Source organism: Equus quagga, chromosome 11 (assembly GCF_021613505.1).
Source record: "Equus quagga isolate Etosha38 chromosome 11, UCLA_HA_Equagga_1.0, whole genome shotgun sequence".
Taxonomy (NCBI): domain Eukaryota; kingdom Metazoa; phylum Chordata; class Mammalia; order Perissodactyla; family Equidae; genus Equus; species Equus quagga.
The window spans coordinates 546,730-554,855 of record NC_060277.1 but is presented as its reverse complement, the minus strand read 5'-3'; positions in this window follow the sequence as shown (position 1 = coordinate 554,855).

Here is an 8,126-nt window from a genome sequence, read left to right as displayed (position 1 = left end):
TTTGATTTCTTTCAACAATGTTTTATAGTTTTCAGTGTACAGATCTTTCACCTCTTTGGTTAAGTTTATTCCTAGGTATTTTATTCTTTTTGTTGCAATTGTAAATGGGGTTGTATTCTTAATTTCTCTTTCTGCTACTTCATTGTTAGTGTATAGAAACACAACCAATTTTTGTATGTTGATTTTGTATCCTGTGACTTGACTGTATTCATTTATTATTTCTAAAAGATTTTTAGTGGATTCTTTAGGGTTTTCTATATATAAAATCACGTCATCTGTGAAGAGTGACAGTTTCACATCTTTTTTTCCAATATGGATCCCTTTTATTTCTTTTTCTTGCCTGATTGCTCTGGCTAGGACTTCCAAATCTATGTTAAATAAGAGTGGTGACAGTGGGCATCTTTGTCTGGTTCCTGTTCTTCGAGGGATAGCTTTCAGTTTTTCTCCATTGAGAATGATATTTGCTGTGGGTTTGTCATATATGGCCTTTATTATGTTGAGGTATTTTCCTTCTATACCCATTTTGTTTAGGGTTTTTATCATAAATGGATGCTGTATCTTGTCAAATGCTTTCTCTGCATCTATTGAGATGATCATGTGATTTTTATTCTTTATTTTGTTAATGTGGTGTATCACGTTGATAGATTTGTGGATGTTGAACCATCCCTGCATCCCTGGAATGAAACCCACTTGATCATGATGTATGATCTTTTTAATGTATTGTTGTATTTGATTTGCTAGTATTTTGTTGAGGATTTTTATATCGATGTTCATCAGTGATATTGGCCTGTAATTTTCTTTTTTTATGTTGTCCTTGTCTGGTTTTGGTATCAGGATAATGTTGGCTTCGTAGAATGAGCCAGGAAGCCTCCCCTTCTCTTCAATTTTTTGGAAGAGTTTGAGAAGGATAGGTATTAAGTCTTCTTTGAATGTTTGGTAGAATTCACCAGGGAAGCCATCTGGTCCTGGGCTTTTGTTTTTGGGGGAGGTTTTTGATTGCTGTTTCGATCTCCTTACAGGTGATTGGTCTAGTCAAATTCTCTACTTCTTCTTGGTCCAGTTTTGGAAGGTTGTATGTTTGCAAGAATTTATCCATTTCTTCTAGATCATCCAATTTATTGGCATATAGCTTTTCATAGTATTCTCTTATTATCTTTCGTATTTCTGAGGTGTCCATTGTAAATTCTCCTCTTTCATTTCTGATTTTATTTATTTGAGCCTTCTCTCTTTTTTTCTTGGTGAGTCTAGCTAAGGGTTTGTCAATTTTGTTTATCTTTTCAAAGAACCAGCTCTTGGTTTCATTAATTTTTTCTATTTTTTTTTTTTTTTAGTCTGTATTTCATTTATTTCTGCTCTGATTTTTATTTCCTTCCTTCTGCTGATTTTGGGATTTGTTTGTTTTTCTTTTTCCAGTACCCTTAGATGTGCTGTTAGGTTGTTTATTTGAGATTTTTCTTATTTGTTGAGGTAGGCCTCAAATGCTATAAACTTCCCTCTTAGAACCACTTTTGCTGTATCCCATAGATTTTGGCATGTCGTATTTTCATTTTCATTTGTCTCCGGGAATTTTTTTATTTCTCCTTTGATTTCTTCAGTGACCCCATCGTTGTTCAGTAGCATTTTGTTTAATCTCAACATTTTTGTGGCTTTTCTGGTTTTCTTCCTATAGTTCATTTCTAGTTTCATACCTTTGTGGTCAGAAAAGATGCATGGAATTACTTAGATCTTCTTAAATTTATTGAGACTTGTTTTGTGGCCTAATATGTGATCAATCCTGGAGACTGTTCCCTGTGCATTTGAAAAGAATGTGTATTCTGTGGTTTTTGGATAGAATGTTCTGTATGTATCCACTAAGTCCATCTGGTCAAATGTGACATTTAAGGCCAGTGTTTCCTTATTGCTCTTCTGTTTGGATGATCTATCCATTGGCGTAAGTGGAGTGTTAAAGTCCCCTACTGTTATTGTGTTACTGTCTATCTCTCCTCTTATGTCTGTTAATAATTGCTTTATATATTTAGGAGCTCCTATGTTGGGTGCATAGATATTTACAAGTGTTATATCATCTTGTTGGATTTTTCCCCTTTATCATTATGTAGTGCCCGTCTTTGTCTCTTGTTACAGTTTTTGTTTTAAAGTCTATTTTGTCTGATATTAGTATTGCTGCCCCCGCTTTCTTTTCTTTGCCATTTGCCTGGAATATCTCTTTCCATCCTTTCACTTTCAGTTTGTGAGTGTCTTTAGGTCTGAATTGTGTCTCTTGTATGCAGCATATATATGGGTCTTGTTTTTTTATCTGATTGGCCACCCTATGCCTTTTTATTGGAGCATTTAGTCCATTGACATTTCCAGTAGCTACTGATAAATGTGTATTTATTGCCATTTTGTTACTTTTTTTTCTGGGTGTTTGAGTAGTTCTTCTCTGTTCCTTTCTTTTTCTCTTGCTCTCTACCCTTGTGGTTTGATGGCTTTCTTTAGTAATATGTTTGATTTCTTTTGTCTTACTTATTTGCTTGCTTATTATAGGTTTCTGATTTGTGATTACCATGAGGATCCTAAATAATATTCTATGTATATAACAGTCTATATTGAGTTGATAGACTCTTTAGCTTAACCTTTCTAAAAGCTCTACTTTTTCACTCCCCTCCTCGCACATTTTATGTTTTTGAAATCAAGTATAATCTCATTTTGTGTATATCTATCCATTACCCTCTTATCATTGAAATAGGTGGTTTTAGTACTTCTGTCTTTTAACTATCACCTTACCTTCACAGGTGGATGTCTGCTACCTTTACTATATTTTTACCTTTACCAGTGATTTTATTGCCTGGATTTTTTGTGGAGGTTTTTTTTTGATAATTTTTTTATCCCTATTTGTGGTCATCACTTTCCCACTTAAATAAGTCCCTTCAGTACTTCTTGTAGAACTGATTTCTTGGTGGTAATCTCCCTTAAGTTTTTCTTGTCTGGGAAGCTCTTTATCTCTCCTTCCATTCCGAATGACAACTTTGATGGATAGATTATTCTTGGCTGTAGGTTTTTTCCTTTTAGCACTTTAAATACATCACGCCGTTCTCTTCTCTCCTGTAGGGTCTCGGCTGAGAAGTCCGCTGATAGCCTTATGGGCTTCCCTTTGTATGTCACTTGTGGCCTGTCTCTTGCTGCTTTTAGGATTCTCTCTTTATCTTTAATTTTGGACATTTTAATTATAATGTGTCTTGGTGTGGGCCTCTTTGGGCTTATCTTGTTTGGAGCTCTCTGTGCTTCCTGTACTTGAATTTCTGTTTCCTTCCTTAGATTAGGAAAATTTTCATCTATTATTTCTTCAAATAAATTTTCAGCCCCTTTGTCTCTCTCTTTGCCTTCTGGGACACCTATAATATGAATGTTAGTGTGCTTGATGTTGTCCCAGAGTTCCCTTAGACTGTTCTCATTCTGTCTAATTCTTTTTTCTTTTTTCTGTTCTGCTTGGGTAATTTCCTCTAGTCTTTCATCTAGCTTGCTAATCCTTTCTTCTGCATCCTCTATTCTGCTATTGAGTCCCTCTAGTGAATTTTTCATTTCCAGTATTGTATTCTTCATTTCTGATTGGTTCTTTTTTATATTTTCCAGTTCTTTGTTGATGAGCTCACTGTGTTCATCCATTCTTCTAATATCTGTGAGCATCCTTATGAGATTTTGTTTGAACTCTTTGTCAGGTAGGTCACTTATTTCTGTTTCATTTAGTCCTTTTTCTGGGGTTTTGTTCTGTTCCCTTGCTTGGAACATCCTTTGTCTCCTCATTATGCTTTTTTCTCTGTGCTTATTTCTATGTATTAGGTGAATCAGCTATGTCTCCTGATCTTGGAGAAGTGGCCTTATGTAAGAGATGCCTTTTGAGGCCCAGCAGTGTGCTTCCCTCTCCTCACCAGTCCAAAAGATCCAGAAGTCACCCCTTTGGGGGCTACTTGTGTCCTTCTGCTGTTGCAGGGTTGCTCTTAATGCAGGTACCCAGGGAGTCTAGTCTTTCCTTCCCTGGCCAGCTGTTTGTAAGTCCAGTTTGGGGAGCCTCAGCACCATTAGCTTCAATGTCTATCAGCACACTCCTGTTACAGTTTTCCTCTTAATTGGGTTGCTACCCAGTGTAGCTGGTTGCTAGGCTCAGGGGCTTACAGTTGCTATAGGCCTCAGGCTACAAGGCTGTTGTCAGTTCTCTTAGGAGTGCAGCTGAGTGGGGTTGGCCCTAGGCAGGGAGCACTCAATTGTTTCAGGCTTTGGAAAGTAGGGCTGAACCCTTTTATGGCTATTTGTGAAGCACAGGTCTTCTGCCGCTGATAAGCCTCACACCCCACAGGGTCCACACACACGTCAACACAGTCCTGGTCGGTGCACATTTCCCAACCCCCTGGAGCGTATCTCAACACCCCACTGCAGAGGCCCCCACCTCTCCACCAGTGCCCCCCACAGTTCACCTGGTCCTCACACAGGCCCTGCCCCACAGAGGCGACACCCTCACCTGTCTGTAGAGGATCAAAGCACCCAGTCAATGAAGCCGACAAGTAACCTGAGGGCTTGCTGTTGGGCGGGGTGGGTCCCTAGGGCAGGCTGCCTGCCCAGGCTGAACTGGATTAAATCTGCACGCTAATAGGTGTGGCAGCCCTCTGGGCTAACAGGCCAGGGGAAGAACCTCAATGGTGTCTTCTGGGGTCTGTGTCAGCACGCCTGGACCAGGTCAGAACAATGGCCCCCACCGATGTCTCAGTCTCCAGAGAGGACCCTCCTCTCACCAAGATGCCCCCAGAGCCCACCAGGTGAGTCTCTTTTCACCAGAGGACAGTCAGCCTTCTCTCTGGTGATTTTAGGTTGCTGAGATGAGTGAGTTTGTGCATGGGCCCTTTAAGACCCAGGTCTTTTCGGCTTTCATCTGATAGCTTTTCTGGGGGTATCCCCACTGCAGTTAATAGCCAGCAAAGTCAGACAGTAAGACCCCCATCTCAGTTGTGCTGAGTCTGAAGGATGCTTATAGCAGTATGGGCCCCACTCCTCCAGGGAGGGCTGCGTACCTTAGGGTGGCTCCCGCCTGACCAGCTGAGAGGCCCCACTGCTCCCAAAGGTGGCTTTTTTCCTCTCTAGCAGGAATTTCTGCCTCTTCCACCTTAGTCAGGACTGTCCTTTGTTGTGGGGGTTCTTTTTATCCAGTTTTCAGTTTTCTATCCAGGGTAATTTTTCCAAAAATAGTTGTAACCTGGTTGTGTTCGTGAGAGGAGATGAGTTCAGAGTCGGCTTATGCAGCCATCTTGACAAGATCTCCATTGTGTACTTTTTTTTTTTACAGAGGCTTATGTTACAACACTGTTTTGATTTTTTTCCTCATGAGAATGAATATCAAATTCAAGTCAGTAGATATTTTTATTCTACTGATCTAATTTTTCATTTAAAAAACTTACCTTTTGTTCATAAGCAACTAAATCCATCAATTAATAGGAATATTATTAAAAGGTAATATTGAAAATACAGCCACTTTTAACTTAGTGATCTTGTTGGATTGCAGTTTTAAAATTGTTTCAAAAGGCTCTTAATAGTAGAAGCCTAGGAATCATCATGCACAACTCATGGAAAACAGCTGTTTGGCCAATAGAGGGAATCTGTGTTTATGACCTGAAATCATGACCCTATCATTCTACCATACACGCCTGTGATCTCACAGTTGCACTTCAGACTCAGTCATTTCCATCTTACAGACAAAATAAACTGGAATTGACATTCACTTACTTTGCATAAGGACATCAGAAACATAAGTGACCGATCACGTTCATGGATGGGGCAGCAGGGACAGAGCAGAGGACGCCTGTGCCTCAGCCAGAAAGGCAGAGTTCACATACCGAGCTTTGCCCTCCTGGAGTGGGAGAACCAGACAACACCTGAGGGCAGAGCTGGAGGATTCCACTGTGTTAAAAGAATATAAACTGACCTCTAGGGTTGTTTCAAGATCACACAAAAGCCTTGATGTTGCAGTGCTTTGTAAACAAAAGTGTCTAATAGATGCTAACTACTGTGTGTTGGAGCCTAACCCATTGTAAAAATAGTCCCACTATTTTGCAAGACGATTTATACTTGAGATCTAGTGTGGCCCATCCTTGACATTCGTAGCCATCGATGCACTACAACACAGAAAGCTTAGCATTCTGTGCCAACCTTACATGAGGAGGTCGGCAGCCCACATTCGGGTCTGTTTAATCAAACATTTTGGAAATAAATTCTAGGTCAATAGCCAATTCTTCCATTATTAATATCCAGCAATGAATACAATATGTGCCTAAAGCTACATGTAGTTCTTTAAAGTAAAGATTTGATATGCTTCAACTATTTGGCTTATGATGAAAACGTATTATAATTTAGCCTTCATAAATATTTCATATTACTCATCAGGAAATTCACTTTCCTATCCGGCTTACAAGTAGGTTCAATAAGCAAGTGAAAATAAAATTGAACCATACTGCAATATGCGGCTTTCACATATTGACCGAGGTTCTTGTCATCTCAAACCTTTGAGGAGGCTCGGCAGCAGCCCCGTCTCTCTCCCCTGTTTCTGTTTATGGCTTCCCAGCTACAGCAGCAAGTCATTGGTGCCCTGAGTCTTCCCTTCTAACTTAATCTGGTTGCACAAAATGTTTTGTTGTCAGAGAAACAAACTACCCAGTTTAATGATCTCATCCAAACTCGCAGTTGGCAACAGCATAATTAAATCACAGAGAAACTCATAAGCCATTTCTAAATCATAAAAAAGTACTATTTCAACATGAAGGGATCAAATTGACAACAGCTCAGAGAACTGAGAGCTCCACTGTTGGACTTCAGGTGACTGATACAGTTTCCTGGCCATCCTTATATCAATGTATCAGTTATTTGCTATGTTAGCTATTGTTGCAGCGGCACAAACAACATAAGGAAGTAAAACAACATTCTTTGCCTGTGTCTCCAGCAAATAACTTTCAAGAAAATAAGTCAATGTTGTGATGCAGATGGCTTCAACTCAACTTGAAAAAACAAGTATTGAAGTTAATTTACCAATTATAAAGGAAAATATGTTGGCTATATTATAGTTAAAAGTTCGATTTTCCAAGGTTTGTTTTAATCTGCTCCTAGGATGGCCATCAAATCAGTAAATACTAGATGGATTTTCTAATGTAACAAAGGGTTATGAAAATAACATTCCTCTAAAAGCCTAGAACAGATTTATTTTTCAAATGGGAGGAATATATATCATTACAGACCTCTCAGGCCAAAACCATTTAGAAATGGGCTTCTCAGAAAACTGAGCGTGTTTGAGGTCTGTTCTAAGCCCTACCGACCGAAGACACAGGCCGTGTTCACACTGGTACAGATTTATAGAGTTAAACTTTATGTTGTTAAATTGGTAAATTTGGTTTAACTAACTCTTGTTCCTACAGGGAAAAAAGTCTGTAAAGCCTTTTGGGACTAAAGCACGGCATGCAGATAGACATAAGGTCTCCTCCTTGCCATGTCTGTTGGCCGCCTGCTGCACTGGGCAGCCCGGCCCGCGCTCACTGTCAGCTGAGTGCACAGCATGTTGCTGCTGCCCTGCTCAGGCTCCCCCGAGGAGTCACATGGAAAGAGGTTAGCACAACTGTAGGGTTGTTCCAAAGGCTGCCACCGAAAGGATGCACAGGACTCAGTAATTATCAGGATAACTGGGATTGTGTCTTTCCTGAAACTGTGAACTAGCCACACTCAAGAATGGGCAGAGGTGTGGACTTTGGCGACCAGGTCTCTGATTCAAAGCTGGTAGATGAACACTACGGGCCAGCTTTCTTCATACAAATTTTCCCTCAAAAAGCATTAAGTAGAATCCTATGGCTGAAAAGTATATTTGAGATATTAATCTCTGTTCTTTGTTTCTCCCCATATTTTCTCCACTCCTCTCTCCCTCTTCAAGTGGATGGTTGGCTCACAGGTTCGCTGTTTCTGGTGAGGGATATGATGGGGGCAGAATAGCAAAAAAATTGCTTGTGAGATTCTCTGGCTCTTATCTTCTAAAAGGCTAAGCTAGATGCAGATACATATGCATCCATGTAAAAAGTTTTGGGTGTTTTTAAAGTGGGTTTTGAAGGAAGGGTGCCATGGAGAGG